General features: G+C 36.0%; 1 protein-coding gene and 1 non-coding gene across 3 annotated transcripts in view; both read right to left on the bottom strand.

Moving 5' to 3' along the window:
* The window catches only part of FAM83B (family with sequence similarity 83 member B), a 79,137-nt gene that overhangs the window by 26,694 nt on the left and 24,862 nt on the right, over positions 1 to 27,581 (bottom strand). The gene's annotated exons all lie outside the window — the stretch shown is intronic.
* LOC113261369 (U6 spliceosomal RNA) lies at positions 21,349 to 21,455 on the bottom strand. The gene has a single exon (XR_003318354.1). It is a non-coding gene; the product is annotated as a U6 spliceosomal RNA (small nuclear RNA).

Raw genomic sequence — 27,581 nt, 5'->3', positions numbered from 1 at the left:
GTTTGTCTAATTCTCTCCACCCCCAGAGTAAAAATTACAAAACCAAACAAGCAAACCCAGACTAAGTAAAGAAAAACAGCAATATTTTCATAGTTATGCCAGGGACAATGGCATCTCCCTTTCATACTGGAGTATGCACATTTTTTACAAAACAGAGATTATATTATTTACATAATGCCACACATTGGTCATTAGAGAATATTCTCCTATTATACAAACTGTCATAAAATCACATGTTCAGAAAACGTAGTTCTCCAAAGCAGTGTGAAGAATACAGTCTGGACAGAGAAAGACCAATTAGAATTCTGCTGCAAAAGTCCAGGACCCTAATTGGAAAAGGGGAATCTATCTTTCAGAGTTCTGGCAGGAAAACAAATTTCCTTCTGGGTTTTAATGTTGACAAATTTATGAAAAGACTATTTACAGAAATGTGGGCACAGTTAAGGGTACAAAGAAGGGAGATGGAAGCCTGGCACTTAAGCAGGGAGTGTGCCAGGGAAAAAAACAAAATGAACTTTTCTCTGTCCTATCCCATTGGGCACCCCTGAACCCCAAGAGGAAAGCAGGCCGGAAGGACCCAGCTGATGCAGCCTCCTGCAGCAGCCTCCGAAAACCAAAGGGCAGAGAAAGGTGGAAAACAGATCTGACAAGCATGGGGCAAGAGGATAAAATGCTCACAGACGTAAACACAAGCCAGATTACAGAAATACTTAGGATGTAGGTGACAAAAACAACATGTGACAGTCAACTGGATCACAGGGTACATGAGGAGAGTATACTTCTAGAAAATGTCGAGATTTCTAGATTGTGTGACTGATAGGTTGGTATCATGATGACAGACATAGGCAGATGGGAGGTCGGAAAGAATGAACCTGGCTTTGGGTCTGTTGAGTTTCAGCCATCTATGACACAGTAGGTGGAAACCCATATAGGCTTCTGGTCCTTGGGGCTGGGATTCAGGAGAAAGCTTCTGGCTTCCAATTTCACATATTCCATTCTATATTTCAGACTACTCAAAAGTAATTTATGGAATCAAATGTGAATTTTTTATAATGGAATTCACCAATCTAACTTTTCCTCTTAGTTTCATACATCACTACATATTCCATGCTTCCCACTCTGATGGCCATCGTCTTTCACCATCTTTCATATTGTATTTGTATAGCTCCTTTTGTTTAAAATCCCCATCTTTCCCTTTCTCTACGAAAATCCAAATTACCTTTCAGGCCCTAGCTTACCTGCAGGCCCCTTTCACAAAGCCTTTGCCAATTCCCTGAGCCTAAATTAACTGCATCTTAATTTATATTCCATCTGTAGGTTATTTATACTTTAAGCGTAGCATTTATTTCACTCAGCCCTGCTGCTTACTTATTCAAGGTAGAAATAAGCTGCCAGAGGGTGGGAGGTATACCAGTCATTTTTGTATCCCCAACAATTTACCAATAAAACTCAATATTATTACTGTTATTTCTCCAAAGCATCAAGTGCAGTTATTTTCAAATAGTTAACAAGCAAATATTTTAAATGAATATTTACACTTCTTCTTTGGAACTCCTTAAGATTCTTGTGATTTTCTAAATAAAGCACTGTCTCAGAAACGTCTCATGGTGCTTTTCATTTAAAACTAAGAGAGTTCCGGGAAGGAAGTAGATGGGAGCACATGGACTGCTGTTATTACTATGTTTACAGTCTTGTGCTTGCAGGCATTATTTTATGTATGTGCACCTGTATGAAAAAGCTGAGAAGATTCCAAAAGGTTATCTGCTTGCTATTCAAATAAAGTATGTCCTGAAATATACTGTAATGGCCACAGATACTAAATGTTAAAAATGTGGGTCTTAGTAAATTGGGAATAAAAACATTTGCACTGTGGAAGGTATTAATAAGAATCATATTTCTCAAAACAGCCCTCTGAGCTGGGCTAGACAAGTAGTATTACATACCAATGATGTCCATGACAAAAAGCTAATGATCAGAGAAACTAAGATATTTATTTAATGTCACACAGTAAGAGATGAAGTTATGACTAGAACTAATTTTCTTCTAGTTCAGCACTCTAATATGATGCCATATGACCCCCTGTCTGAATCAGTGGAAAATGTGTTTACTTGAGGGAGTTCCAGAACATGGTGGCCATCTCTTTTGGTAGAATCCAACTTGATCCCAGATGTGTGGTTAATGCTTCACTGATAATAAGAAGCAAAGAATAGTTTGATGCAGAGTTGCATTCTTCAGATAAAACTGTGTGCTATGTTCTGAATTTTGTGTAAAAAAAATCTGACAATCTCCAGGTTATTGGAATACACTAGTATTGAATTCTACTTTCTCTCTATAATGTAGAGCCATATCTAAAGCCATTATAGGCAGAACCTTAGTCCTAAGGGTCTACTCCAAATGTATATAAACTCATTATGGGTGATTTCCAATATATGCATAAGTTACATGAGACATGAAAACTACAGCTAGATTTTTTTAAAAGTATAGCTGAAAAGTGGATGTTTGAAAAATCTCATTAATTTAAAAATTAAAAATCAAGTAATCAAAATGAATTACATGTTCATCCATGCTAAAATTCACAGAGTATTTACATAAGACAGGTTTCAGAATGTTTAAAGGAGCTCCTCTCTTTGGTGGTAGAACTACACCTTAGAAGTATTTCTCAGAATGGAAGAACCTTACCTATTAAAGGAGTCAAACTGCAAAAGTATAAAAAGAATGGCTCATGAAAGAAACTGCTTAGTTTCTAATAAAGAAACGGAGGGGGAAAAAGTGGAATGAGAGAATAAGGACTTTGAGAGTGAATGAAATCACTGGCTACAACTTCTATTAGTGGAATATCTTTTCCCAGCATTTTTGCCAGCATTTGCGAGGCTTTTTTTTTTTTTTTTTTTTTCCCATGAAATCCCAAGAAGGTAATGCTCTCCATTTGGTCAACAAATGAGGTAGCAACAGCTGCCTTTTATTTCACAAGTATCAAGTCCACTTATTTTTTTTCTTTCTCTAAATTTTGGTAAAGGAGAGTCTTAAATAAGTAGTGGTAATTTTTTAAAACCCTTGAGTGGATTTTCTTTCATAATCAGTTCTATATCACATCTGTTTAATGCCATTCCTTTGATAAAAATCATATGGTGACTCAAGCTAAATGTGTGACCATAACATTTATCGTATTTGTTCCCTTTCCAAGCCATAATAAAGAACATGTTAGCTTTAGAAATTGAGATTCAATTTTTTTTTTTAAAGATTTTATTTATTTATTTGACAGAGATAGAGACAGCCAGCGAGAGAGGGAACACAAGCAGGGGGAGTGGGAGAGGAAGAAGCAGGCTCATAGCGGAAGAGCCTGATGTGGGGCTCGATCCCGGAACGCCGGGATCACGCCCTGAGCCGAAGGCAGACACCCAACCGCTGTGCCACCCAGGCGCCCCTGAGATTCAATTTTTAATACATTCTCTGAACTGGAACCCTGCACAGAATAGAAGAAATGCATTCATTTATCAAATCCATAAATTCTGAAATTCTTTCAAACTCTGAGATCCTATGCCCTTTTAAAAAACAAAAAACTAAAACACAAGCAAACAACAACTTCATACAACACATCCCCTATGAAAATGTTACCAAGATATCTATTTCCCCAGTTTCATGCCATCGGGAGGCTCCTTATGTTACAAGCTAATGAGATGTGAGGTACAGAAGTTGAAAGTAAAGATCAAATGAGAGCAAAGAGAATAAGGAACTGAAGAGACACAGCACTCCCTTTATAAGAATGGCTAACAGTACTCAAAAGTGTTAGTCACACAATGAAACTTTTTAGTTTTATATTTTAGCAACATTTTAACCACGCTTTGGAGTTTGAAGGTTCTCCACTGTAACATTTCTAAACAATTGAGATCAGTAAATACAATTACACTAAGAGAAATAACACATTCTTAAACACTATTTGATTGAATAAAATAATGAAAGGAACAATCTTTTTTAGTTTAATTAAAAATATAGTAAGACTTATCTCGATAACGGCTGTACACTACAGAAACAACAACAAAAGAGGCTGGAATTTCTTTCTTTCTTTCTTTCTTTCTTTCTTTCTTTCTTTCTTTCTTTCTTTCTTTCTTTCTTTCTTTCTCCTTCCTTCTTTCCTTTTCTCTTTTCTTTTTTTTAACAGTTTACCAGCATTCAAGAAATGGCACAGGGTAAAAATGGATGCAAAACAAATATTAAAAAGTAGGCTTTCTCCATATAACTGTAATGAGGTTTATAGCTGATGGTATGGTTTACTCTCAATACACTGCAATAATAACATACAATGGAAATGGGCACTTCATAAAACAGAATGAATTTTAATATAATCAGGAAAGGATGTCTAACCAAAAGGGTTCATGACTATATATCTGACGAAAGAGATCGCATCATACCTGCTGTACCTGTGGATGGATATTTCACCATGTTGTTATATAGTCATAGTATTTTACCGGCACTTAAAGATAATTCTTAGCAACATTATATCAAATCTTCATATTTTTAAAATCACCTATAGCAACTGTAGGAATAGTCAATAACTTGTTTTGCTTTGACTATACATAGTACAGACTTAGACTGACTTCTAAGTCTAGGAAAAAAAGGATTTTTAAAAAATTTCAATTTAGATGACCAGATAAAATAGATAAAAGTAGCAGCTCCATTCAGTCCATGTGTTACATGTATGGGATCACTGTCACAGGTTCTGGTGCTTTTATCTGTTCTTAATTGCATAAATGACCTAGTTTATTTCTAAACTGAGCCGGACATTCTGTAAGTTGTGGTCCTTTGAAAGCACCACTTAAATGGCATTTAGGTTCTCTGCAGCAACGGAACAGGGTGGGCAGCTGAAGCAAGATGGGATTCTACTTTTAGTCCCATCCGCACACACACACATCGGAGCAATGGGGGGACCTGTTCCCTGAGGAGTGGACTCCTGGCCACGTGGTCAGCGTGAGAGCAGCTCTGACAGGCACGGCTATAGCCCATAGTGACCTCCAACTGCTCCTACAGCAGTTCTCCTTCCCCTCTGTCCTTTCCTCACCCTCTTCCTCTTTCTCTCAAGTGCAGACAGAGAAGACTTTTACCCTGAGTAAGAGGCATGACATTAGCAGGGAGCCTGCAGCTGCCCCTCCTCTCTGCCTGCTCTATTCCTCCTTTCTCATGGCTACTGCCTCTGCAAACCCTCTCCATGCCTTGCCAGAACATTCCTCCTTGTCCTCGTGGGTTATCTATCCTCCCTCCCCTCCCATCCCCTTAGCTCTTCCTCCTCTCTCATTTTGTTTCTGTCTCCCTTTTTCCCTGTTTCTCTGTCCCTCTGGATGCATTTTTTTCCCCCTTTGTTTCTCTTGACCCCTTGGTTTCTCCACAGAGTTAGTTTTTGCCTCCCACGGCCACTTGGCCAACTTTGGCTTGCGTGAGGTTCACATAGCCTGAGCTAAACTCTGGGTCTGACTGTTCTTGGCCTCACAGCTCTAGGGCTAATGTCACCTACAGTCTCAGGTTCTGACTCTCTTAGTCTAATGTCTGAACAGTCAGAACCTCTTCAGCCCATCCATGAAACAAACACTAATGACTGAAATGGGCAGAGGTGGGGTCACGTCCTTCTGTATATTTTTTACTTAAAAACAACAACAACAACAACAAAGCTGTGTACTGAGCTCTCATTCTCTGCCAGACACTGTGAGATGTACTAAATTGGGGCCAATGAGGGGGGCAGGGTACCATGGATGACTGTTTATTTTAAATTACCTTAGAAAAGCGTGGGGAGGCATTATCTAGATTACAACAACATTCAATCTTTGGACAATAGTACCTCGAGACAGACACAGTATTATCTGTAAATTCATTTGACAGGGTGCCTGAGGACTTGTGGAAGATAATGCTACTCACTGCTTTTGAACAAATTTTGTTTGTTCAAGTGAACTTGTTAATTGCCTTCAGGTCAACACGCACTGATCATCGTTCCCTAACACTATTAGATATCTGAGAAGAATGACTACTTTGTAGAGTATTTTAGAATAAAGAGAAATAGTCTTTCACTTATAATTTTTTTTAAAACACTGACTCAATACTTAATAACTCAACATTGAACAATATGTAAACAAAGACTTTAAACTATTTGTGATTAGTCATGGGAACCATAAAATAAAAAGCAAGTATCTTGACCAAGTGGGGTGGGACAATAACAATCTAGGGTGCATGACATAATTTTCACTCTAACGAAGAACTCTTCCCTTAGTCATACTGGATAAGGGTTGACACTAATTCCTTAATGAGGAAGAGCTGGGCAGCACTATCAGAACCTACTCCATATGTGCACGATCTGTGAATATATGGAGTCATGATTCTGGTATTTCCCTGGAAAATGAAATGTGAATATACAGAAAATTTCACAAAAAACTGAGTAAGTGAAAAGTGTAATATTTTGCTAGAATTACATAGTATGCTACGAATACATTAAAAAAATAGATCAGTAGAAAGGAGTGGAAAAAGTTAAAGAAAGAAGAATGAGTAAAAAATATATACAAGATGCTTTTTGATAAAGGTGATTTTAGGACAGTTGAGAAAAAAAACAATGTGTTACATGAATGGAGTTAGGAAATAAGAAAATAAAGACTAATACTTCTATAGAAAAATGATTAAAACCAACACACATAGTCAATAAATGTATGAGAAGATGTACAAGACCTCACTAACAGGATTGCAAATTAAACTAGCTATCAGGTTTTACTTATCATCATGTCAAAAAATTGAAGTGATTAGCAACACTTAATGTTGGCAGGTAATCATAGAAAACAGGCACTCACATGAAATCTCAGAGGGAGTACAAATTGAAATAATTTTCCTAGATGACAATCTGGCAATGTTCTTTACAGTTAATAGATGACCAAACTATACCTTTTTTTCCACACCAGACCAACTCTCTAGACTTACCGTAAGGGGAAACATTACTCAAATGTAGAGATGTATGTACTTGCGTGTTCAACACTGCATTCTCTATAATTATATAAGCAACCTAAACGTCCAGGAAATAAAAGGGCATTACAGCTATGGTACATCCATATAGTGGGGAAAAAGTGGTGAAGATAAGGAAGATTCAAAGCAGTATGTATGACAGAAACCCATTTATTGAAATATAGAGAAATATACATAGAAAAAATCTACAACTATGATCACAAAATTATTTCAGGTTACTTTTATTATCTTCTATATACCTCTTGTGTTGTATTAATATTATGGTAAGTATTATTAGTTCAATTTTTTGGATTATCAAAATGTATTTAAGTATTTATAAAATTAAATGATATAGATTTTTACCTTACATAATTGGGAGTTCAGTCATTCTGAACAAATCATTTTGTTTTATCCTAAAGGCTTAAGTTAAAGAGCCTCTCAAGATTCTTGCGCATAGAGAGAGAAAATACAGTAACCAGCACTCTAAAAAATTCCGTCTTAATGCGACTTATTTCTGCCCAAGTGAACGATGGGTTACACATATAAAAGATTTTGGACATCACTAGCACAGTAATAGAAGTAAAATGAAGAGAACAATCTTAAATCTTATACAAATAAGGGAGTTCTGCCTAGAATTCTGCAGTCCTTTTATCTTAACGCAAACGAAAAAGTATTGGAAATTGTCAAAAACAAGATGACTGTAATTAAGAAGGGCATGTGTAGCCTCTCCAATAATCAAGACAAATGGATTAGAATTCGCAGAAAGACTATTATCACAAGAGAGTTGAAGACTCTCAGAGAGACCTGGACAATTCCTACTAATGTGTCCCTAGGTAAGAGGAAATTCCACCTACGGATCAGACTTCCAAAATTTCTACTTCTGGAATTTGACAGAGTCAGAAAATCCAAAATCACTAAAAGTAAATTCGTAAGTTATAGATCCACATATGCCTCTGAAATAGAAACATGGGGGCATTTAGGGACACGGTCTTCCAATTTCGGAGTCAACATCAACGAAACACAATTACTCTGCTATCTCACAACATGCAGTTTGATCCAGTGGCAGAAGCAAAACACAGAAATACAGGTTACAATATTCAACCCCAAAAGGCAATCCCTTTGCCGTGAGTTAGATGAAATAAACAACTGTCCTGAAAGTGATTCAGGCAAATGGTGGCACATTCACATATTATGAATGCAAATAAAGCCAGTCTTATCCTCCCTAAATAAGAAAGACCCAAGGATGGGAAGACAGCTGACCTCTAAAGACTGGAAAAGGAGGCAGGAGAGGGACTCCTGAAAGAAAATACAGTCTGTCAAATTAGCTACTTGCCATACAAATGACACACCTGTCACTAAACAACATCGACCTGTCAGAGTTAAAGTGCTTAATTACCTTAAATTACTTCTTTATCAAGCTGGTTAATAAAAATGATCTGAATGTAAAATACTGACTTCTCTTCAAAGTCATTCCAAGGTAGAACTTAGTATTACCTCAACAGCGTGACTTCAGCCAGCAACTGTTCTTTCTTTTGTTTCAAAAGTAAAAGAGTGGATAAAAGCAGTTCCTATTTTTATAAGAACCTACATGTTATTTTATTAACTATCTCTATCATGGCAATGCTGTGTCACCACCACATTATTAAAAGCTTCTTCCAGTGAGGATGTGATGTGTTACGTATTCTTTCATAGGACAGGAAAGTCTTTAACATAATGGTTTCAGGGGAGAGGACCATCACCTCGTTGCCTTATTATAACAGGCTTTTACCACATTTGTTTCAAGTGGATAATAATATACAATTCTTTTTGTAAAGGTGAGCCACACTGTAAACTGGATACAATTTTGCCTACTGAGATACTGTGTTGAGCTAGGCGTTTACCAAATTCCCCAGTCCCTGTGGTGTTTCCAATCTAGGAAAACATGGCTAACGTATTAAGAGGAGGGCAACGGATTTCAAGGATAATAACCTTAAAAAAAAAAAAAAAAAGCAGGATCAATATAAATTATATTCTGAGACATTTATCATCTTTAACCTTCAGGCTTGTTGCTTTCAGACTACTCAAGAATCCTGATTTGGCTAGATACATAGACAGATTCCCAGTTCTTTCTACATACGTGTCAATAATAGCTTTTGTTGCCAGCAACTCAGTAAAGTTGACTCGTGTCAAAGAACAGTCATGTTCTATTGAAAAAATTTAAATTCTGACCTATGATTGCCCTTTAATGTCTGAATACACAATGAACGTTGCTTTGAATGGTGAGTACACCAGTGCCTGGTGTTACTTCGCAATTACACATGTAAACAGAGTTCTTGTGGTCCTGCATCCATTCTTCCCAGCCATTCTTACTAAGTAGAATGGGTGATCTATCGCACTCTTCAGTTTCGGCACCTCTCACTTCCTTGTTAAAGGGACATATGTGAGGCTTCCCACCATTTAGCTACAAGTGCAGTGTTGGTTCAGCCTTCCTGTGTCAAGCATTTTATTTGTATATGTGTTGCAGGTATCTAGGCATATATTGTCACTGATATGTCCCTTTTTTCTCCTCTTACTCATCAATAATTACTTAGGAGAAAAGACAGAATCTGCAGCAACAAAATTATTATTCTATAAATACTTCCTTTTGAGTATGTGACAATATAAAAGTCATTTTTATTTTTGGTTTTTTTGAAATATGAAACAAAAGTGGTATCAACCACTGACTCCTTTTTCAATAGTACTCTCATTTTTTTCTGCCTTAATATTCTTCAAGAATACCACACTGCCATCAAGGAAAAGCTGTCTTTACACAGGGCGATTCCTACTGTGTCCAAGAAGAATGAGCAGTTTGAAAAGGCCCCCAGAGATTCTGATATGCTGCCATGGTGGGATGAGGCTGGGAGTGCCTCTCTCTCTTCCAATCGCTCCACCCCACTGAAAGGCAATGATCTAAAGATAGATACATTCTACATTCTTGCTTTCAAGTTGTGCCTTGTAATTTACATGAGGATACTAAAAGCTGCAGAGCCCGACCATTAAGCTGAAGTATGCTATAATAATTATTACATTAATAACTCACATGCATAACTACATTTTGCACATAAATGTACATTTGGACAAAATTCTAGTCGATTTTAAATGTGATATCGCATTTTATAATCATCCAGAAACTATCTATCATGGAATAAACTATTTTAACCTGTTTCATGTATAGGTTTTATTTTTGTCTGTTTTTACCTGAATCATTTCATTATGATTAAAAATGTGTGCCCTGGGTCACTTGGCCCCTGGAGCTCAACTTATCTTCGGTCACCAATGAACCCTTGAAAGCATTCAATTTGGCAATTTCCACTAGCTTTTTAACTGAATACTGAAAGAACCACGTAGAGTGCTGGGATACTGTGTATTTTGATTCAGGCATAGAGTTGCCGCATTTACTACCACATCCTAAAATCACAGTGTAAATCATCTTTGCTTGTGATTTTTAAAATGGTAAAGAGAGAAATGTTTGGGAAAACCTGGAACCTATTCTCCCATTCACATAAATGCTGTACATAATGTCTCTTTAAAATATAATAATAAGGCCTTCCTGATTTCTACTTTATCCATTTATACCACTAATTTTGGATTTCATAACCCCTCAGAACCTCTTCTAGTCATCCTTTTGATTTAAGCAAGATGCTGGGCATTTACTATGTGCTAGAAATTTTAAAGTATACCAGACAAAGGTCCTTTTTCTTGAGGGCTTCCAAGTCTAGTTGGAGAAACAGAGGCATAAACAAAGATGTGAATCACAGCATGAGTAAGCGTTACAAAGATGCGCATGGGAGCACGGAAGGCAATACTGAACTGATGTGCGAAGTTCAGGAAATGCTTAGCAGAGAAGACAGGTTCATTAAAACTTGAAGGTTAAGAAGAAATTAGCAGGAAGGAACACTGCAGGAGAACAGACAGAGAACAGGTTCCCAAAACAGTACGGGCAAGAGACCATGCAAGCCTGAAGTAGAGCAGATGGCACTGGGGACAGAACATATAGAACCAATCTGGCATATACGCTGGTGAGACAATCAACAGGTCTTCATAAAAATTTTAAATGGGGGTAAAGGAAGGCATATGAGAGAGGGAAGAGTTGAAAAAAACTGATTTCAAGGTTACTATTTTCAATGCATGGTGAGATGGTGATACCATTATCCTAGTGAGAAAATAAAATGCAAAATCCAATTTGTAAGAAGGGTAGAGAGAGAGTTCAGTTGGGGAAGTACTCAGTTTGGGGTACAGGAGGCACTCAGACGGAGATGTCTAGAAGACAGTGATTGTGAACTAAGGATAGGCATCAATTCATTCTCTGCTTTTGTCCCAATTCCCAAGTAACAAATGACCTACAAGACCAGCCATCTCCATGCCTGAGGTCTGAGTCTCTGCACAAAGTATCCTGAGTACCTGAGCCTGCCTCCCACCTGAACACAGCTAGTGATGAGTCTCCCAAGGACTCCTATTATTCCTGCACAGTCTTGGGGTTGGCAGAAAATTCTTTTCTGAGCTACAGGCAGCTTGGGAAGGGAAGCAATACGCCAATTCGAAAATGTCAGAATCTTCTTGTTCATCTCCGGCATTAATTCCCAGGGGATATATAGAGAAACCTATGTTGGTTCCTTAGAAATGCTACTTAAGCCAAAAAAGAAAAAGAAAAGAAAAAGTAGCTAAACATCCAAAGGGGTGGGGAAAAGAAGATAACATCAGCCAATCTAAGAAAGGCCAACCTGAATGGAAAAAGGAAAACTTTGTGATATCATGATTTTGAGAATGTCTGATAATGCTGGATAAAACTGTATACTAATTCAGATATTTTCCTTATTCAGGTCTTCTCTTTGGCACAGATAATCAAGTTTTACTTGATTACCCTATAACACTGAAATTCCTTAAACTGTAAGGTGGCTGATTAGGAAGACAGGACAGGCATTATTTCTCTTTTACACATGCCTAATCCCTCCCTGCTTGCCAAAAGCATTGCTGACTGTGAACTGAGCTGCTCATTTCTTCTTCAGTCAGAAATCTTAGTGTTACTTCCATGTCTTTTTTACTGTCATATTATCTACTAGTTCAGGAAAAAAAAAAAAAGTTACTAAGAAGTTCCAGAATATAAATCTACCAAACAAAAGCTTAAACTCTTTGACCTGAATTTGACAGCTAACTTAACAGGTTTTTGTGCTCTTTTTATTTTTTCCAGACATCTGCAGAATTTTTCAGATGGAAATTATCAGGATTTCTGTCAAGAGTTCTAAGAAAATTTCCTTAACCCTCTGCCCCTACATTCTATTCATAGAGAATACAATATTACATAAGTAAACACCAGAAATTTTTGACTTAAGAGCTTTCTATTTATAAGATTTAAACTACCCAGAATACACAATAATGCAATCAAGGCTTTCATTATCAGCAAGATTATAAATATTATTTTAGATTAATCATGGTACCCATAGCTGTGTCCCATATGTGGTTTCCCTACTATCCAGATGTCATTGTTGTGGTTTTTCACTAGGTCACGTGGTGGGTTACTGCCACACCAGTGTAGCAGCAGAATTAGTAGGTAAAGCAGTCCCAGGTCTGTTAGAGGGTAGTAAGTAGCCTAAAGGGTCTCAGGGAGAGGATGTGGGAAGGGATGGATGCAGTGTTGAATTAAATGAAGTATTAATAACAACCGAGAAGACTCCAGAGAAAAAAATACAGAGACAACTTTAAATAGTAACAGTCAGGATGGCATCAGATGTATTTTTATTATTATTTTGCATTCCTATTTTTTCCCAACTGACCTCTAAGAATCCAGGCTTGACTATAATATTCAATTATGTCTGAATTTTAATAAATACACTTGATTTTTATTAAAGAAGTTCCTTCCAAGGATTTTGGCTAACATATACAATAACTTTTCCTGATAGTTGTAGAAATGTGACTTTAAGTACCAAAATATTTTTGTTGTTTTTGTCCTATCGATTTTAAATGGAAAACATCCTTAGAGAACAATCTTCCTTGATTTTTCAAGCACAGTATACTGAACATAATTTATAGCTGGAATTATTTAAAGGTTTCTAAGACAATGGCAATTTATTTTTTTCAGTGTATAGTGATTTTAATTTAATAAACAGTTAAATGTAACATAATCATATGAATATTGCAGAAGAGCCAGTTTAGTTTGGATCACTGGTCTCTCCTTTCACAGGGAAATAATAAATGTTCTTGAGCCAAAAACAACTGGGTAGAAGTTTCAGGGTTGCCTTTCTTCCTCCCTTCCTTCCCATCCATCCATCCTTCCTTCTTCCTTCCCTCTTTTATTTCTTATCTTCTGTCTTTCGTATGTGTTATAGGGTACTTGCAGAATCCCTGTAAAGGGATTCATTGTTTACCTAGATAATATAGTGTAAATATGTTTAATGTCAATAAATATACTTGATGATATATATATATATATATATGTATAGTCTTAAAGCAATCAAAAACACTATTAGTGCTACTAAATGAATTCAGCAATGGTACAGGATAAAAAAAATAATGGTGCAAATGTATGTATATTGACAATGGCAATTCAGAAGGTTGTTGACAGTGCCAATCACTACACTCTAGGGCCTTAACTGCTAAGGCTCATGGTATTCTTTTGTCTGCTTCCTACTGTTTTTCTCTTGCTATCAAGATAGCAAACTAATATTTCCTCTTCTTGTCAGTATGGCTCCTTGTATTCTAACAGTTGTAACCTGATCTGGGTTGGGAAAGATTAGGGCGTTTATTTTAATTGTGTGTGAAATAAAGGTAAATAGGCTCTGGAGGAGGACCAGGCAGCGTGCTGCACCAAAAACTACGTCTGGTCATGTCTATATTGGCTGTTTTAGGGTTGATTCATTGATTTCTTGGTTCTTTGAATCATTCTAGACAGATGCTATAAAAGAGGCAGCCAAATCTGGAAAGGTAACACGTTAGGCATATACTCTCGGTTTAAGCAACTGATAAAGTATTTTAACCAATGATTTTTTTTTTTAATCTATACCAGGTTATTGGTTACTGGTTTTAAAACTCATTTTCCTTCATTTAGTTGAAGTGTCTGTCAATAGAAACAAGCATTATACACAATATATACAACCCATACAAAGTTAAAACTTTGAATGTGAACTTCACATGCTCACTGTTAGAATAGGTGCCACATTGGTTATGTGAGTGTGTATTAACATTCTCTGATGAAACAGCTGTGTTTGAACACGTACTGCTTGTGCAAGTAAAAGCCAGAACCACAAAGCAGCACATCTGAGGATAGAAAAGGTACATATATATTATAAAGGAAGTCTCAAGGAAGTAAAAAGACATATGACAGAAATTTATGCAAGGCTAAAATGATAAGGACTGAAGGGGCCTTTTACCCTCCCCTTTACCTTCCCAAGAATATGCTTGCTCCAGTCAAACCAAAACCTGTTCTCTCCCAGCTCAGGAGTGAGATCATTTCTTCAATAGCTCTTTGTAATGCTCATTCTCACTGATTCGGTATTTGAAAATTATTGTTGTTATTGTTTTCCTACATCCCTTCTAAGTTACAAGGTCTACAACAACAAAGTATTTGTAAACCTTTGGCAGTAAGTCAGAGACAGGTTCTGGTCTTCCATTTACCATCTACATCAGCTGCTAATCTTGGTCAAATTACTTAAGTTCTTGAAATCTCAGTTTCTTTATGTGAAAAAATGGAAAAATGAAACATACCTATAGTGCCTCCAAGGATCAAATGAAATACTCTGTTAGGCACAGAGCAGCGTATCTGGCACACGGTAAAAGCTAAGCAGGGAGAGCTGAGATTCAAAGCCAGTCTGGATCCAGAGTCCGTGCTCAAAACCACTGCCCCAAGCTGCCACGTACACTTATATGTTCTGAAGTTTCTCTCTGAAAGGTATAATATCAGATTTGTCCCCGCTTATTTCTAATACTTTTCTGGCCAAACAAAGCCATTCTCCACAAGAATCCTAAATTCCAAGGGCCTGTACCCTTTCCAATATGTCATCTACTGAAAACTTAAAGAAGCAGCTTTGTATTCTATTTCAGTCAAAAACAAAAATGTTAATTCGAACACCAGATGGTTGAGGACAAACCCCTGTAGAGTTCTGTTTCTTAGGTTCTCTACGATGACACATATTCTTAATTAAAATCTCTTCAAGTATGCTCTCTCAAATATTAAACACCTGCATAAACCAGATTATATCTGTCCATTTTTTTTCCGGCATATGTGTTTTTTAATGGCAGACACCACATACACATGTTAAGTTACAGAAAGTAGGTATTTCCCCAATTTACCCATGAGACTGTTATCCTAAACAAAATCAATGTTATCCTAAACATTCATCAGAATCCAACAGACTACTTGTACCACCTGACCACTATTCTATCAGGAAATTAAAAAAAAAAAAAAAAAAAAACTTCTAGGATTTGAGAGTTTGCAAATTCTTGGTAGATCCATTGCTTCCTGAATTTAGATATAGAACACCTGGGAGAGCCACTTAAAGCAGTGGACACCACAGTCATTGAAGGCCACCGGCTGCATATACTACAGAATTAATGTGATTAAAGAGCAAAAGACACACTTTTAAATATGAGCCTAGAAAGAACTCTTCTCCCTCACCCTTAAACTAACCCTCTAGAAATATAAATGTCCAAATGGAAAAGAAGAGTTTTCTTGGTAGCATAATTAAAGAGGACTGTTCTCTGACCACCATAAAACATACTGATTCAGGTTAAAATAAGATGACAAAAAAACCAATTATCTTTTAGCACTTGTACCACTTTAAGTGATTAGATTGTCAAATCACTTCCAAAATGGAGAAGGAGGATGGCTATAGTCATAAATATTGAGGCCTCACACATATAAATGTCCATTATAAAGTACTCTGTAAGATTCCTTTTTATATTTCTTTGTGTATAAATGTTATCAAAGAATCATCCTTGGTGCTAAACTTTAGGTTTTTATAAAAAAGAATCACTTTCCATCTATATCACTTTGTTCAAGTATTCAACCTTAGATTTAATTTAGAAATTGGCCCTGTAACTTGTAACTCGATTTAGTAGAAGTACAATATTTTAATTGGTTCATGGATGTTGACATAAAACATAACTGGAAGTATGAAACTTAAGATGCTGAGAATGTCTTTTAAGAACCACCAGGTGATGGTAAATAATCACATCTAGAATCTTCTAAGACATAAAGTGCTGTTACTGAATTGGTAACAGAAATTTGGTTCATATTTTAAGCTCTGATGTATTTACAGAGTTATTAAACAGTTCAGACTTGTAAAAATTTGCCCTAATTCACCGAAGTATAAAATTTATTGATGAGCAACTACAATATAAATAGTATCAAGCAACACATCAGTGGTATAAATGAAAAGAATTCTAAGGAGGAATGTCATCTCACTGGTACAGATCAGGCCTCCTGTGTTGGTTATCTATCACTGCATAGCAAATTACTCCCCAAATTTGTAGTTTAAGTAATATATGTTTATTATCTCATAGTTTATGTGGGTGAAGAATTTGAGAACAGCTTAACTGAGTGGTTCTGACTCAGAGTCAAGGTTGCAGTCATCTGGAATTGGCTGGGAGGGCGTATCTGCTTCCAAAACGCTTCACTTCCATGTCTGTTGGTAGGAGGTCTTATTTCCTCACCCCATGGGCTTCCCTATAAACTGCTGGGTGACCTCAAGTCACAGAAGCTGGCTTCCCCAGAGAAAGTAATTAAAAGAGAGCAAGGAACAAGCGTCATGTCTTTTGTACAATGGTCACACCATCATTTCAGCCATGTTGTTTTCATTAGAAGGGAGTCCTCACTAAGTCCAGTCCATACAGAACTTGAGGTATAAGATGAGAGAGATGAATCATATGTGATTCCAAAGCATGATGGCTTCAGTGTCTAAAAAAGTAATGATGCCTTTCACAGAGAGATGACAGGAGGGAAAGTGTAGTGAAGTTCATAAACTTCTAGCTGTTACTTTGGACATACTCCATTAAAAGTCCCATGGGCCAAGCAGGTAAAGATGCCGCCAGATGGTCAGCTAGAATTAAAGGCCAATGTTCAGAAGACAGGCCACCCCAGAGCCATAAATAGCATTGGCAGATGAAGGTGTGGAGTGGAAAGCAGCACTAAGGAATAAAATCCAGAGAGAACAGACCCAAGGAGAAAAATCTTGGAAATATTCACTTTCAGGAAACATCAAGAAACAACAGTTAAAAGTACAGGAAAGAATGAACAGAGAAGTATCATAGAAACCAATGGCAAGAGAATTAAAAGTGGACACTAACTGACAGCAAAACGGAAGAAACTGAGGGTGACTAAAAGGTCCCCAGTGTGTCTCTACCACGCAGACCACAATGACCTATGAGGCACCTACGGAGGAGAAGAATGGAAGAGAAATCCAGACTGTAGAGGTGGGAGGAAAGAAAAATAAGGAAGTATAGACACTTGATGGAAACTACTCTTAAAGGAAGTATAATGGTTAAAACATAAGATATAAAAAAAAATGGTAGAAGAAATGATAGCAGGACGGAGGCAAGCAATTCATTCTAGAGGAGTGCCCTACTAGAAAGCAGAAAGGAAATAATCATAAATACAAATTAAAGGTATAGAAACCAAAGTAATAGCTTTCCCATTCTGCAGGTTGCTTTTTCATTTTGTTGACTGTTTCCTTCACTGTGCAAAAGCTTTTGATTTTGATGTAGTCCTGGTAGTTTATTTCTGCTTTTGTTTCCCTTGCCTGAGGAGACATATCCAGAAAGATGTCAAAGAAGTAACTGCCTCTGCTCCCATCTAGGAGTTTCATGGTTTCAGGTCTCACATTTAGGTCTTTAATCCATGTTGAGTTTATGTTTGTATATGGTCAAAGAAAGTGGTCCAGTTTCATTCTTTTGCATGTAGCTGTCCATCTTTCCCAGCTCCATTTATTTTAGAGACTATCTTTTCTGTATTGCATATCCTTGCCTCCTTTGTTGTGGATTAATTGACCATATAAGTGTGGGTTTATTTCTGGGCTCTATTTTGTTCCATTGATCTATTTTTGTACCTTACTGTTTTGATTACTACAGCTTTGTAGTGTATCTTGAAGTCTGGGATTGTGATACCTCCGGCTTTGTTCTCTCTCAAGATTGCTTTGACTGTTCAGGGTCCTTTGTGGTTCCATAGAAACTTTAGTATTATTTTTTCTAGTTTTGTGGAAAATGCTATTGGTATTTTGATAGGTATTGCACTGAACCTGTGGATTGCTTTGGTTACTATGGACATTTTAACAATACTAACTCTTCCAATCCACGAGCACAGAATACCTTTCCATTGGCTTGTATCACCTCCAATTTCTCTCATCAATGTTTTATAGTGTAGAGTACAGGAAGATCTTTCACCTCCTTGGCTAAGTTTATTATTTTTGGTGCAAATGTAAATAGAACTATTTTCTTAATTTCTCCTTCCGCCAGTTCATTATTAGTATATAGAAACACAACTGATTTCTAGGTACTAATTTTATATCCTGCAACTTTACCGAATTCCTTTATTATTTCTAATAGTTCTTTGCACATGATACATCCGATAAAGCATTAGTATCCAAAATATATAAAGAACTTATACAACTCAACACCAAAAAATAATAATAATCCAATTAACTTTGGGCAGAGGACCCGAATAGACATTTTTACAAAAAAACATACAGATAGACGAGTGACACATGAAAAGATGCTCAACATCACTAATCATCAGGGAAATGCAAATCAAAACTACAATGACATATCACCTCATATCTGTTAGAAAGCCTAGAATCAAAGGGACAAGAAACAGCAAGTGTTGGCAAGGATGCAGAGAAAAAGGAACCTTTCTGCACTCTCGGTAGGGATGTAAATTAGTACAACCACCGTGGAAAACAGTATGGAGGTTCGTCAAAAGATTAATAGAAATACCATATGATCCAATCATTCCACTACTGGGTACTTACCCAAAGAAAATAAAAACACTAATTTGAAAGGATATATGCATCCCTATGTTTACTGCAGCAGTGTTTACAATTGCCAAGATAAGGAATCAGTTCAAACGTATGTCAGTAAGGTAAATGGATAAAGATGATGTGGTATACAGACACAACGGAAAGCACTCATCCATAAAAAAGGATGAGATTTTGCCATTTGTGATAACATGGATAGACTTAGAGGATATTACGCAAAGTAAAATGAATCAGAGAAAGACAAATACCATATGATGTTACCTATATGTGGAATCTAAAACACAAAACAAATGAATAAACAAACACAAAGCAGAAACAGACCTATAAATACAGAAACAAACTGATAGTTGGGGGAGGGGTGCAAAATGGGTAGAGGGGAGTGGGAGATACAGGTTTCCAGCTATGGAATGAATAAAGGTCATGGAAATAAAAGATGCAGCATAGAAAATATAGTCAGTGATGCTGCAATCCGTATTGTGACAGATGGTAGTCACACTTGTGATGAGCATGGCATGACGTATATAGTCCTTGACACTACGTTGTACACCTGAAACAATCTAACATCATGTGTCAACTATAGTAAAAAACAAAAACAAAAATCAAAGTAATAGAGTACCAGGGGTGTGGGTCAAGACCACAGATTTTTTTTTTTTCCTCTGAAGAAAACAGATTAGAAGAGAAGGTAGCATTTGAGGTGGAAAAGTTGGAAACTTAAAGGTATTCACCTGGAAAGTCCCCAAATGGGAAGGAAGCTTTGGGGATTTTATCAAAGCAGCCCTCAGCATTTGAAAACAAAGATGTTCAGTCCAGTTTTAAATTTAAAGCTCCATGATAAACGCATAATTTTTAAAAAATTGTTATCACTGTTTCTTCTCAGTTAATATGACCACAGGAGTTGACTATTTTGTTACAGAGGTTATAGATATCTGTATGTTTCTTCAGTAGTAACCAGGAAAAAAAAAAAAAGGATTTTTTTTTTTTTTTTTTTTTTTTTTTTTTACTTCTGGTGTTGAGGGGAGATTTCACATGAGTAACAAACAAAACAAAGAGAGTGCATTCTCTGGGTTACATTTCCTGAAATATTATTTTTAAATAATTGTTTGGCCTCTCAATTTCTTTGATATCACCTTTAAAAATAAAACAGTTTGGATGCACACATTTATGTGACACTAAGCTCTGGGAAACCTGTGACTTTGAGCTCCAGGGATTTTGCTACTGTGAAACTATGTAAATAAATCCTGAAAGCTATGTTGATTGAATCAGAATTGGTCTACTTTGACAAAAATATAAAATGGCCGCTGATAGGGCAATCTTTTATTTTAGGAATGAGCTGCATGGTTTTTTAAATTGGACTGAAAACTGAAATAAACTATTTGAAATGTAACTTACAAAGAGAAAACCGTTAGTATACTTGGCTCAATGAATACATTTACTGTTTGAATGTGGTAAATGTTTTTGAAAAAAAAATGAAGTAAACATACACTTGAAAAAAATTAATATTACAGTTTCCCAAATTTATGTTTTCTAGAACACAACTGTAAAGAACAAAATGCTATAAAATTCTTGATTTTGGCTTCATTCAGGGTTGTTTTCATCTTCATGTTATAGATTATGGCATTATATACTTTTGTTTAAAAAAATAAGTTTACCTGAAATAGTTAAAATATAAAAGTTATATATATATAAAGTACTATTACTAAATTATATATGGCTATATATTATGTTTATGGTACATAGAGTTAATTTTTTAAGACTTTAAACCTAAGAGCACTTAAGCCCTATTAAATTCCCCAGTTAAACATCTGTGTTTTTCAGGGACTTGCAGGTCTCTAATATTTTGAACATGCAAAACTGAAAGTCTATACCTATACCCTCATAAATATACATGAATGTCCATCCTTACATAGGTAGCATATTTATACCTAAACACATTCTCACATGTACAGTATTTTGAGTAGTATTCTAAACACAAGAATTTATCATTTGTAGCTTTTACAGACAAAACTTCATTGGAATAATGGTTAAAATAATGAGTTTCATGACATGCATTATACAGAGAAATGTTGACAAGTAAGGCATGAGAAGTTAAAATAAGATACAGGATGGTTTCCACTCTTAAAATGTTGGAAATGCTGAAAAGAAGAAGAAAAAACTAGCCTTTAACTGATTCACTGATTAATATCCATATTTTTGAATTAGACACAAATTTTAAATAATTTTTTTCTAAACATTTAAATAGTGGTAGCTTATCATTTTTTAAAATTTTTACTTAAATTTTAGTTAGTTAACATACAGTGCAATATTGGTTTCAGGAGCAGAATTCAGTGATTCATCACTTACATATAGCACCCCAGTGTACATCACAACAAATGCCCTCCCTAAGGCCCATCCTCCATTCAGCAAAATTATGGAATGCTTCATGAATTTACGTGTCATTCTTGCACAGGGGCCATGCTAATCTTCTCCGTATTGTTCCAATTCTGTTGTATATGCTGCTGAAGTGAACACTATCAATGGTTTTTATTTTAAATTCCTTTAATATATATCTGATACATGTGTTATTTTTTTCTTAACTTCACCTACCAATTTTGTGATATTTAATCATAGTTATGCATTCAAAATAAAAAAGGGGCTTCTCTAATACAAGAAAATGATAATTTTATTAGACCAACTCTCCTAATGGAAATAATAAGGTCCAGAAAAAAATAATAAAGACAGCCAGTATTTGTGGGGCCAAGATCATAGATAGAAGAGAAGTAACAAAGTAAGATAAATTTTTCCTGCCACTTTTTCACCTAACACTTTTACACACTTGCCAATTCAAAGCAAGGCACTGGTAGCAAGGTAAGTTATGGTGAAGACCTTTCAGCAATCTCAGAGGGATAGAGAAAACAAACAAAACTGGAGGCCAGTACCACAAAGGCAAAAAGGACTCAATTAATAACCCCTATTCACAGAGCAATGGGAATCACAATAAAGTGAACTCAAGATTCTTTGTGGTATTGCCCTTGACACTTGCCAAATCCTAAATTTCTCACTCAGTAAAAGGATAAGAAACCAAACAGAAGGAAGTTGATAAGAGGGGAAAAAGCTTAAGAATGTTTTTGACAATCACATTGGAGTTCAGATTCTTCCAAGAAAGAGGACCCTATAAACACCTTCAGTGTTTAAAGGAAATCCCAGAAGTTTTACCCTAAGGGTAAGGGAAAACTGGAGATAGATCACTATTCTGAAAGACTAAATCTCAGCCTCATTATATCTCAATCCCTATCTGGAATAAGGGGATCTAATCTTACTTTAGCTGTCAACTCAAAGAAAACTAAATCCTGTCTAAAGGAGATTACCTCTGCAATTTTTTATACTAAATATCGAGCATTCAATAAAAAAAATCCCAAGCACATGAGAAGACAGAACCAAATGACCAAACACCAAGAGAAAAAAACAAACAACCCCCGAAAAAGACCCATAGGTGATCCAGATATTGGTATCATCATAAACAGGCTTTCAATTCAAGAATCACATGACTGAGGGGCGCCTGGGTGGTGCAGTCGTTAAGCGTCTGCCTTTGGCTCAGGGCGTGATCCCGGCCTTATGGGATCCAGCCCCACATCAGGCTCCCCCGCTATGAGCCTGCTTCTTCCTCTCCCACTCCCCCTGTTGTGTTCCCTCTCTCGCTGGCTGTCTCTCTTTCTGTCAAATAAATAAATAAATAAATAAATAAATAAATCTTAAAAAAAAAAAAAAAATCACATGACTGAAAAATACACCAAAATTAAGAACTCAATGGATGAGTTTAATAGTATATCATACTCAAATGAAGAAGGATTAGTGACTTAAAGATAACTATACAGAAAATATCCTGGGTGGCACAGCGGTTAAGCGTCTGCCTTCGGCTCAGGGCGTGATCCCAGCGTTACGAGATCGAGCCCCACATCAGGCTCCTCTGCTATGAGCCTGCTTCTTCCTCTCCCACTCCCCCTGCTTGTGTTCCCTCTCTCGCTGGCTGTCTCTCTCTCTGTCGAATAAATAAATAAAATCTTAAAAAAAAAAAGAAAGAAAAGAAAAGAAAATATCCTGAATGAAGTACAGAGAAAGTTACGGAAATTACAAAAATGAATATGAAATTTATATGCGATGTTTTAAATAAAGAAACAAGATGTATATCATATCTCTAATCAGAATTCTTAGAAGAGGATAAATAGAATACGGCAGAAGCAATATTTGAAGAGATGCCAGCTGAGATATTTAAAACAACAGGAAGACATTAAGACACAGACTCAAAAGCAGCTTTACTATGTTCAAGAGGGAAAAAAAATGAAAAATATGTACTTATGTAGTTACATCTCTACTGAAAATGAGAGAAGAAAAGAAAGTCTTAAAATAGTAAAAATACATTATCTTTAAACAACATTAAAATCAGTTGACTTTACATTTAAAATGGTTTAAGAAAAAACTCCACATCAAGCACTACTCATATTTCATGTTATATCCAACATTGTAGTGCAAGACCTAGCAATGTAATAAGGTCATCAAAACTTTGAAAATTTATATGAGAAAATAAAACACATTATTTACAGATATGATGATACAGATAGAAAATTCCAAATAATCTATATAAAAACTACTGGATTGAACAAGTGAATTTATTAAGTCATTGGACCCAAGTCAAAATACAAAAAAAAAAAAAAAAAAAAAAAACCTATATACTAGCAAAGAAGACAAAAAAATTAGAACAAAAAACTCTTAAGGTACCATTTCCAATAAGATGAAAAATAATAAATACTCCAAACAAGCCAAACAAATGATGTGTTAGAGCTATATATAGAATCTCACTGAAAGAAACTAATAACTAAATAAATGGAGGGATATACCTTGTTCATGGATTGGATAATTCAATATATAAAGTCCAATTCTTTTCAAACTGTTCTATGTAATGTCAATGAAAATTTCAGATTTTTTTTTTTTAATTGACAAGATGATTTTCAAATTCCTACAGAAAAGCAGAGGATTTAGAAAAGCCAGGGCAAGACTGGGGAGTTGGGGGTGGGGAACAACAGAGGATTTACACTACTGAACAGAGACATTTACTGTAAGGCTATGGTAACTAAAATACTCTGGTCTTGGCACAAGGATAGAAAATAGATCAATAGAAGAGAGACCAGAAATATACCAGTATGTAAGTGGTTACTTGATTTAGGGCAACAGTGACACTGTAGTACAGCATGGAAAGGATGATTTGCCAATTAAAGGTGCTGGGTCAGCTAGATCTTCATACAAACATTAACATGGATCCTGACCTCACATCATACATATAAATCAACACTAGAAAGATTTGTATACCCAAATATGAAAGATAAAATAAAACTTCTAAAAGCCAATAAATTTTAGGGTAGGCGAATATTTCCTCCAAGAAACCCCAAAATAACTAACTAAGATAAACGATTAACAAATTGGACTATGTTAAAATGAAAAACTTCTGTTTATCAAAAAAAAAATACCATTACTAGGGTGAAAAAGTCACAAAAGATATTTGCAATATATGCATCTAACAAAGAATTCATATACAGCAAAGAAAAATTTATGACAAATTAATTTAAAAATAATGTATTGGGACAGATGGCAACTACATGTATCATGATGAGCATTGAGCAAGTATAGAATTGTTGAATCAATATGTTGTACAACTGAAACTAAGACAAAATTGTATGTTAATATTTCAATTTAAAAAAATGAATCTAATCTTAAAAAGAAAATAACCTAGTTTAAAAAAAAAAAGAAAAAAAAAAGGAAAGAAACGAAGAACCTCGAACCCTGTAACAGAATGGAGAATGTATCTCATCTAAAATCAAAGGGTAAGTACAAAGGTGACAATATCATAGGAGGTGATTAATCAAAGTCTGGCAAGGGAACTGATCAGAGCCCAACCAAACAAATAAAATTTAACATGAATTTTTAAAAACTGAATAGGAGAGAACAGAAAAAGATGCTTCAAGTAGGGGAATAATCATTACAAAATTAAGAAGGAATAAGCTACCATGGAATGCCCAGAAAATGGCAATTCAATAAAACTGGAGTTTAAGGTGACTGATGGAAGGAGGAAGAAGATAAAGCACAAAAGAAAGGATGCATGAAGAGCCTCATATATGCCGTGCTTATTGAGCTGGACTTTATCCGGTAGATAAGCAGGAATCAAATGGGATTCCTGCACAAAAGCGTGGTGAGAATTCAGCTGCTCCACACGGTACCAGCATGGAATGGTCTATCAGAGGTAATACTGATGGTTATGTGTTCTGTTTGGACCCCCTGCCTGGACTCAAATACCAGCATTGCCATTTCCTACTTCTAAATCCTAGTGTAAGTTATTTAACCTCTTTGTTCTCACCTCTGAATGGAGGCAATAGAGCTATCTATCTTAGAGAGCTGTTATGAATATGTTAATACATATAAAGAGCCTAGAACACTGCCTGGCACATACCACTCAATGAACATTAGATATTACTACTGTTGTTGAGAAATTTAGTTCTCCTTTCCAGTGGAGAAGCAACATAACATAAAAGTCTTATTAATGGAGGGGCGCCTGGATGGCTCAGTCGGTTGAACGTCAGGTTATGATCTTGGGGTCATGGGATAGAGCCCCATGCTGGGCTCCTTGCTCAGTGCTGAGTCTATTTGTCCCTTCCCTCTGCTCCCCACCTCCCCCTCCCCCCGCCCCGCTTGTGTGCACACGTTCTCGCTCTCTCTCAAATAAAGTCTTAAAAAAAAAAAAAAAAAAAAGTCTGGTAATGGAAATTGAGAAGCCTGAATACTATCTGTCCTAATAGTTATTAATCAGTTGGGTGACTTCAGACTTTTGGATTTTCTCAATTTCCAATTGCCCATTTATAAAAAGACTACATGGTTCGTGATTCTTTATTTTTTTCCTGTAACTGCTCCAGGATTTCAGCAGCCTTCAATATGACCACTATGACACAGATACTGATTTTTTTCTTCATGATTATGGATTTTCCAGTAGCACATATTGGATTGATATTTAGCCAAATGGCAATGTTTTTGCTTTTCATATTTATTTACTTGTTTAAAATGTCTATTTGAATTCTTAAGAGGGAGATCAAAAGGTGATTATTAATAAGAAATTAATACAGTCCAAAGGAAAGTTGGTTTGTGAAAAAAATGTGTACTGATTTTTTTCTGCTTTTAAAGCTTTGCGAGTTGACTAATTATGGAGTGTCTAATGATTACACAAAACCAGTTATGAAGCTTTGCTCCTTTCTACAGGAATATTACCATAAGACTCTCATCATATCAGTGCTGGTGTACCAAGGAATGATGGGAGGGGTAAGGATGGGTGGGGGGAGCAGGGACCTGCCCTGGTGAGGAGCAGCATATCATCACTGACATTATTTACAATTGCCAGCATATGGTGTAATAAAAAGCGACTGCCTTTTAGTCAATCTTATTGTTGCTTTTAAATTCCCTAGAGATAATGAACTTCCTTATTACCTGCATCCAGGGCAGGCAGCTCCCATTGTTCCTGTTTTGCGATGCCACTGCTTATCAGTACAGGAAATCAATTATTTTATTATGGGAAAAATCCTAAGTGAAAGAAGTAGGAGGCAAATTTTTATACATAATTTCAAGTACGATCTCCAGTATATTATATATAAACATTCTATTCAGAGACCTACAGAAAGTGTTAAAATGCACACACACATGCTTGTGTGCACATGTACTTCCCTATCCATTTCTCTTACAGGGAAGAAAATAGCTAGAATTTTATTTCATCTCTGTCCTGTATTTTTCCATATTTTCTATAGGGAAAAATTTGTACTCTGATAATAAGAAAAAATACACCATTTTTATATGCATTTGTTGATCCAGTAAGCTGTGTTTACCAATCAAAACTTTGAAGGTGTATTATTTACATTAAAATTTTTCTACTTTGAAACTTCAGGAAATACCTCCAGAATATGCTGATACGTTAACAGTAAAAAGGTGGGGAAAAAATCCAGATCCTATATAATACACAGGTCATTCACATAATGTTCATACACCCAACAACATTTTATCTATATATCTCTATGAATCTAATCTGCTAGCACAGCTTCCAAATATTAAACTGTAAACAACCTGAAGTGCTTCCTTTTCCACTTATATGACATAACAGAGTGTCTTACACAGAGCAGGGATTCAATAAGACAGATTTAAATTATGGGTCAAAAACATTTCATGACTTCCTACCGGCCATAACCACTGAACTGATTTGAAAGACCTCCACAATTCGATCTTAATATACCTCTCCCACCAACCAGTGCCTGCCTTTTTTTCAAACCCACTCTACTCACACCACATTCTCTGTCTGAAAATACAAATTTATTCACCCAAGTGACCTGTGAACAAAGTGACCTCTCAAGTGACAACTTCCCGGTATCATATTCTGTCCTTCACTCACCTGACCCAGCATATGAGAGTTGCTAAATAATTGCCTTTGGGAGGTTCCATGTCTTACCAGGTTATGTAAGCTCCTGCTTTATCAGGTCCTGGGTCAGCACCCAGCCAGTCTTACCTCATCTCTCACACTCTATTTGCCCAATTCTTTGTATCCAAATTTTATGTGAGTTACTTTCCATCCCTTAC

This window comes from Ursus arctos, unplaced genomic scaffold (genome assembly GCF_023065955.2).
Source record: "Ursus arctos isolate Adak ecotype North America unplaced genomic scaffold, UrsArc2.0 scaffold_29, whole genome shotgun sequence".
NCBI classification, from domain to species: domain Eukaryota; kingdom Metazoa; phylum Chordata; class Mammalia; order Carnivora; family Ursidae; genus Ursus; species Ursus arctos.
This window is presented reverse-complemented; position numbering and strand designations above follow the sequence as displayed.